Source organism: Erythranthe guttata, chromosome 3, assembly GCF_056151865.1.
Source record: "Erythranthe guttata isolate IM_541 chromosome 3, IM_541, whole genome shotgun sequence".
Lineage (NCBI taxonomy): Eukaryota > Viridiplantae > Streptophyta > Magnoliopsida > Lamiales > Phrymaceae > Erythranthe > Erythranthe guttata.
The window spans coordinates 275001-282500 of NC_142535.1; positions in this window are offsets into that span (position 1 = coordinate 275001).

Here is a 7500-nt window from a genome sequence, read left to right on the forward strand (position 1 = left end):
AGCATAACTCGTACTAACCACACCATTTTCGGATGAGAGCCATCCCACAACGCAACACAGCCGTTTGACACTCCAATCGCCTATTGGGGGCTGACTTCGACCGAACTCCACCCAATGATGGTCCGAGGAGCACAAATTATCATACCATACCAACCCGTAAGAATGCATGTTGCCGGGCTTCGCCGAAGCACCGCACCGGCCTCATCTTGATTACCGACAAGCCAACTTCTTTATTTGCGACAAGCAACCTTCTTTATTCGGCATCTTTCTTAATTCGGGCATCTTTCTTTATCCGGCATCTTTCTTTATCGGGCCTCTTCCGAAAGGGACTGGAAAAAAAAAAAAAAAAAAAAAAAAAAAAAAATTTTCCGACCGACCGCCGCCGCCGCCGCCGGAGCGCCGCCGGAGCGCCGCCGGCGCCGCCGGAGCGCCGCCGCCGTTGGGTGGTGGTGCCGCCCGCCCGCCACCACTGGCCCACCATTCCTGCCGCAGGGGGGCGCGGCAGGCCCTCTTTTGCCAAAGTTGCTAGCAACTTTGCCCAAGTTGCTAGCACCTTGGGCAAAGTTGCTAGCACCTTGGGCAAAGTTGCTAGCACCTTGGCCTAGCACCCTCCTTGGACACCTCCCCCCCTATAGTAGTGAAATGGACAAAATCAGCCAAATGACCACTAGACATTGAAAATGCCGAGGGAAGCAACTTTTTTATTTCTCAATATTTTATATCTTATTCAACTTATTTTTTAACCAAATTTTTTTCTAACATTAATTATATTATTATCTACCCGTAGAAACTGGAATTTTATTTTTCCGACTTGTAATTATTTTTATTTAATTTTTTCATTCGAAAATATTTTTAATTACCAAATAAATAGAGAAAAATATCAATATACATTTTAAAAATCACGAAAATTATGCCAAATAGTTCCTGTTGATATTACAATAATTGTTGAATTTTTTTTTTATTTTTCTGGTTTGTAATTATATTTTTTATTATTTTAATTCAAAAAAATACAATAAAATAGATAATAAATAGAGAAAAATATCGAAATATATTTTAAAAATCACGAAAGTTATGCCAATTAGTTCCTGTTGATTATTCAAGAGTTCTTGAAATTTTATTTTATTTTTCTGGTTTTTATTTATATTTTTTTATTATTTTAATTCAAGAAATACAGTAAAATAGATAATAAATAGAGAAAAATATCAAAATATATTCGAAAAATCACGAAAATTATCCCATTTGGCTCCTGCTGAAGTTACATGAATTTATGAAATTTTTATTTTATTTTTATGATTTTTAATTACATTTTTTTATTATTTTAATTCAAAAAATAGATAATAATTAGAGAATATTAATTCGGGCATGAGGTTTGAAGAGTGGAAAGGTACTGTGGATAGTTCTTTTACGAAATAGTAATTATTATTTATATTATTCGGGTACTTTTAATATTTAATTTCTATTTATTCATTATTTTAACTAATATATTCGTTAAAATAGTGAAAAAAAACACCAAAGCTCGTTACTACACCGAAAAACATAACCATTCTCCGTGGAATCATACCCCCCCCCCCCCCCCACAAGTGAACGTGACGATATCATCTTCGTAGCAAAAGATACGTTGAAAACATTTATCATTGTTCATCGACTTATTGTTCCCTAACAACATGCCTTGCCCAAACTAGTCGCTCCCGACGTTTTCGGAGCAATTCTCGAAATCTGAGAAAACGGCCCCGACAACCACCGTATCAAATTCAATTTCCTACGTCCTCGTATTTTTTATTATTTTTTTCGGGTCGGAAAATTTTCGGACTTTCGGCACCGGCCCAGCCAAGGTGCTGGCGACTCTGCCCAAGGTGCTAGCAACCTTGGGCAAAAACTAGTCGCTCCCGACGTTTTCGGAGCAATTCTCGAAATCTGAGAAAACGGCCCCGACAACCACCGTGCCAAATTCAATTTCTAACGCCCTCGTATTTTTTATTATTTTTTTCGGGTCGGAAAATTTTCGGACTTTCGGCACCGGCCCAGCCAAGGTGCTGCGACTCTGCCCAAGGTGCTAGCAACCTTGGGCAAAAACTAGTCGCTCCCGACGTTTTCGGAGCAATTCTCGAAATCTGAGAAAACGGCCCCGACAACCACCGTGCCAAATTCAATTTCCTACGCGCTCGTATTTTTTATTATTTATTTCGGGTCGGAAAATTTTCGGACTTTCGGCACCGGCCCAGCCAAGGTGCTGGCGACTCTGCCCAAGGTGCTAGCAACCTTGGGCAAAAACTAGTCGCTCCCGACGTTTTCGGAGCAATTCTCGGAATCTGAGAAAACGGCCCCGACAACCACCGTGCCAAATTCAATTTCCTACGCGCTCGTATTTTTTATTATTTTTTTCGGGTCGGAAAATTTTCGGACTTTCGGCACCGGCCCAGCCAAGGTGCTGGCGACTCTGCCCAAGGTGCTAGCAACCTTGGGCAAAAACTAGTCGCTCCCGACGTTTTCGGAGCAATTCTCGAAATCTGAGAAAACGGCCCCGACAACCACCGTGCCAAATTCAATTTCTAACGCCCTCGTATTTTTTATTATTTTTTTCGGGTCGGAAAATTTTCGGACTTTCGGCACCGGCCCAGCCAAGGTGCTGGCGACTCTGCCCAAGGTGCTAGCAACCTTGGGCAAAAACTAGTCGCTCCCGACGTTTTCGGAGCAATTCTCGAAATCTGAGAAAACGGCCCCGACAACCACCGTGCCAAATTCAATTTCCTACGCGCTCGTATTTTTTATTATTTTTTTCGGGTCGGAAAATTTTCGGACTTTCGGCACCGGCCCAGCCAAGGTGCTGGCGACTCTGCCCAAGGTGCTAGCAACCTTGGGCAAAAACTAGTCGCTCCCGACGTTTTCGGAGCAATTCTCGGAATCTGAGAAAAGGGCCCCGACAACCACCGTGCCAAATTCAATTTCCTACGCGCTCGTATTTTTTATTATTTTTTTCGGGTCGGAAAATTTTCGGACTTTCGGCACCGGCCCAGCCAAGGTGCTGGCGACTCTGCCCAAGGTGCTAGCAACCTTGGGCAAAAACTAGTCGCTCCCGACGTTTTCGGAGCAATTCTCGGAATCTGAGAAAACGGCCCCGACAACCACCGTGCCAAATTCAATTTCCTACGCGCTCGTATTTTTTATTATTTTTTTCGGGTCGGAAAATTTTCGGACTTTCGGCACCGGCCCAGCCAAGGTGCTGGCGACTCTGCCCAAGGTGCTAGCAACCTTGGGCAAAAACTAGTCGCTCCAGACGTTTTCGGAGCAATTCTCGAAATCTGACCAAACAGCCCCGACAACCACCGTGCCAAATTCAATTTCCTACGCGCTCGTATTTTTTATTATTTTTTTCGGGTCGGAAAATTTTCGGACTTTCGGCACCGGCCCAGCCAAGGTGCTGGCGACTCTGCCCAAGGTGCTAGCAACCTTGGGCAAAAACTAGTCGCTCCCGACGTTTTCGGAGCAATTCTCGAAATCTGAGAAAACGGCCCCGGCAACCACCGTGCCAAATTCAATTTCCTACGCGCTCGTATTTTTTATTATTTTTTTCGGGTCGGAAAATTTTCGGACTTTCGGCACCGGCCCCGCCAAGGTGCTGGCGACTCTGCCCAAGGTGCTAGCAACCTTGGGCAAAAACTAGTCGCTCCCGACGTTTTCGGAGCAATTCTCGAAATCTGATCAAACGGCCCCGACAACCACCGTGCCAAATTCAATTTCCTACGCGCTCGTATTTTTTATTATTTTTTTCGGGTCGGAAAATTTTCGGACTTTCGGCACCGGCCCAGCCGGTGTGCTGGCGACTCTGCCCAAGGTGCTAGCAACCTTGGGCAAAAACTAGTCGCTCCAGACGTTTTCGGAGCAATTCTCGAAATCTGAGAAAACGGCCCCGACAACCACCTTGCCAAATTCAATTTCCTACGCGCTCGTATTTTTTATTATTTTTTTCGGGTCGGAAAATTTTCGGACTTTCGGCACCGGCCCAGCCAAGGTGCTGGCGACTCTGCCCAAGGTGCTAGCAACCTTGGGCAAAAACTAGTCGCTCCCGACGTTTTCGGAGCAATTCTTGAAATCTGAGAAAACGGCCCCGACAACCACCGTGCCAAATTCAATTTCCTACGCGCTCGTATTTTTTATTATTTTTTTCGGGTCGGAAAATTTTCGGACTTTCGGCACCGGCCCAGTCAAGGTGCTGGCGACTCTGCCCAAGGTGCTAGCAACCTTGGGCAAAAACTAGTCGCTCCCAGCGTTTTCGGAGCAATTCTCGGAATCTGAGAAAACGGCCCCGACAACCACCGTGCCAAATTCAATTTCCTACGCGCTCGTATTTTTTATTATTTTTTTGGGGTCGGAAAATTTTCGGACTTTCGGCACCGGCCCAGCCAAGGTGCTGGCGACTCTGCCCAAGGTGCTAGCAACCTTGGGCAAAAACTAGTCGCTCCCGACGTTTTCGGAGCAATTCTCGAAATCTGACCAAACGGCCCCGACAACCACCGTGCCAAATTCAATTTCCTACGCGCTCGTATTTTTTATTATTTTTTTCGGGTCGGAAAATTTTCGGACTTTCGGCACCGGCCCAGCCAAGGTGCTGGCGACTCTGCCCAAGGTGCTAGCAACCTTGGGCAAAAACTAGTCGCTCCAGACGTTTTCGGAGCAATTCTCGAAATCTGACCAAACGGCCCCGACAACCACCGTGCCAAATTCAATTTCCTACGCGCTCGTATTTTTTATTATTTTTTTCGGGTCGGAAAATTTTCGGACTTTCGGCACCGGCCCAGCCAAGGTGCTGGCGACTCTGCCCAAGGTGCTAGCAACCTTGGGCAAAAACTAGTCGCTCCCGACGTTTTCGGAGCAATTCTCGAAATCTGAGAAAACGGCCCCGGCAACCACCGTGCCAAATTCAATTTCCTACGCGCTCGTATTTTTTATTATTTTTTTCGGGTCGGAAAATTTTCGGACTTTCGGCACCGGCCCAGCCAAGGTGCTGGCGACTCTGCCCAAGGTGCTAGCAACCTTGGGCAAAAACTAGTCGCTCCCGACGTTTTCGGAGCAATTCTCGAAATCTGACCTAACGGCCCCGACAACCACCGTGCCAAATTCAATTTCCTACGCGCTCGTATTTTTTATTATTTTTTTCGGGTCGGAAAATTTTCGGACTTTCGGCACCGGCCCAGCCGGTGTGCTGGCGACTCTGCCGAAGGTGCTAGCAACCTTGGGCAAAAACTAGTCGCTCCCGACGTTTTCGGAGCAATTCTCGAAATCTGACCAAACGGCCCCGACAACCACCGTGCCAAATTCAATTTCCTACGCGCTCGTATTTTTTATTATTTTTTTCGGGTCGGAAAATTTTCGGACTTTCGGCACCGGCCCAGCCAAGGTGCTGGCGACTCTGCCCAAGGTGCTAGCAACCTTGGGCAAAAACTAGTCGCTCCAGACGTTTTCGGAGCAATTCTCGAAATCTGACCAAACGGCCCCGACAACCACCGTGCCAAATTCAATTTCCTACGCGCTCGTATTTTTTATTATTTTTTTCGGGTCGGAAAATTTTCGGACTTTCGGCACCGGCCCAGCCAAGGTGCTGGCGACTCTGCCCAAGGTGCTAGCAACCTTGGGCAAAAACTAGTCGCTCCCGACGTTTTCGGAGCAATTCTCGAAATCTGACCTAACGGCCCCGACAACCACCGTGCCAAATTCAATTTCCTACGCGCTCGTATTTTTTATTATTTTTTTCGGGTCGGAAAATTTTCGGACTTTCGGCACCGGCCCAGCCGGTGTGCTGGCGACTCTGCCCAAGGTGCTAGCAACCTTGGGCAAAAACTAGTCGCTCCAGACGTTTTCGGAGCAATTCTCGAAATCTGAGAAAACGGCCCCGACAACCACCGTGCCAAATTCAATTTCCTACGCGCTCGTATTTTTTATTATTTTTTTCGGGTCGGAAAATTTTCGGACTTTCGGCACCGGCCCAGCCAAGGTGCTGGCGACTCTGCCCAAGGTGCTAGCAACCTTGGGCAAAAACTAGTCGCTCCCGACGTTTTCGGAGCAATTCTTGAAATCTGAGAAAACGGCCCCGACAACCACCGTGCCAAATTCAATTTCCTACGCGCTCGTATTTTTTATTATTTTTTTCGGGTCGGAAAATTTTCGGACTTTCGGCACCGGCCCAGTCAAGGTGCTGGCGACTCTGCCCAAGGTGCTAGCAACCTTGGGCAAAAACTAGTCGCTCCCAGCGTTTTCGGAGCAATTCTCGGAATCTGAGAAAACGGCCCCGACAACCACCGTGCCAAATTCAATTTCCTACACGCTCGTATTTTTTATTATTTTTTTGGGGTCGGAAAATTTTCGGACTTTCGGCACCGGCCCAGCCAAGGTGCTGGCGACTCTGCCCAAGGTGCTAGCAACCTTGGGCAAAAACTAGTTGCTCCCGACGTTTTCGGAGCAATTCTCGAAATCTGACCAAACGGCCCCGACAACCACCGTGCCAAATTCAATTTCCTACGCGCTCGTATTTTTTATTATTTTTTTCGGGTCGGAAAATTTTCGGACTTTCGGCACCGGCCCAGCCAAGGTGCTGGCGACTCTGCCCTAGGTGCTAGCAACCTTGGGCAAAAACTAGTCGCTCCAGACGTTTTCGGAGCAATTCTCGAAATCTGACCAAACGGCCCCGACAACCACCGTGCCAAATTCAATTTCCTACGCGCTCGTATTTTTTATTATTTTTTTCGGGTCGGAAAATTTTCGGACTTTCGGCACCGGCCCAGCCAAGGTGCTGGCGACTCTGCCCAAGGTGCTAGCAACCTTGGGCAAAAACTAGTCGCTCCCGACGTTTTCGGAGCAATTCTCGAAATCTGAGAAAACGGCCCCGACAACCACCGTGCCAAATTCAATTTCCTACGCGCTCGTATTTTTTATTATTTTTTTCGGGTCGGAAAATTTTCGAACTTTCGGCACCGGCCCAGCCAAGGTGCTGGCGACTCTGCCCAAGGTGCTAGCAACCTTGGGCAAAAACTAGTCGCTCCCGACGTTTTCGGAGCAATTCTTGAAATCTGAGAAAACGGCCCCGACAACCACCGTGCCAAATTCAATTTCCTACGCGCTCGTATTTTTTATTATTTTTTTCGGGTCGGAAAATTTTCGGACTTTCGGCACCGGCCCAGTCAAGGTGCTGGCGACTCTGCCCAAGGTGCTAGCAACCTTGGGCAAAAACTAGTCGCTCCCAGCGTTTTCGGAGCAATTCTCGGAATCTGAGAAAACAGCCCCGACAACCACCGTGCCAAATTCAATTTCCTACGCGCTCGTATTTTTTATTATTTTTTTGGGGTCGGAAAATTTTCGGACTTTCGGCACCGGCCCAGCCAAGGTGCTGGCGACTCTGCCCAAGGTGCTAGCAACCTTGGGCAAAAACTAGTCGCTCCCGACGTTTTCGGAGCAATTCTCGAAATCTGACCAAACGGCCCCGACAACCACTGTGCCAAATTCAATTTC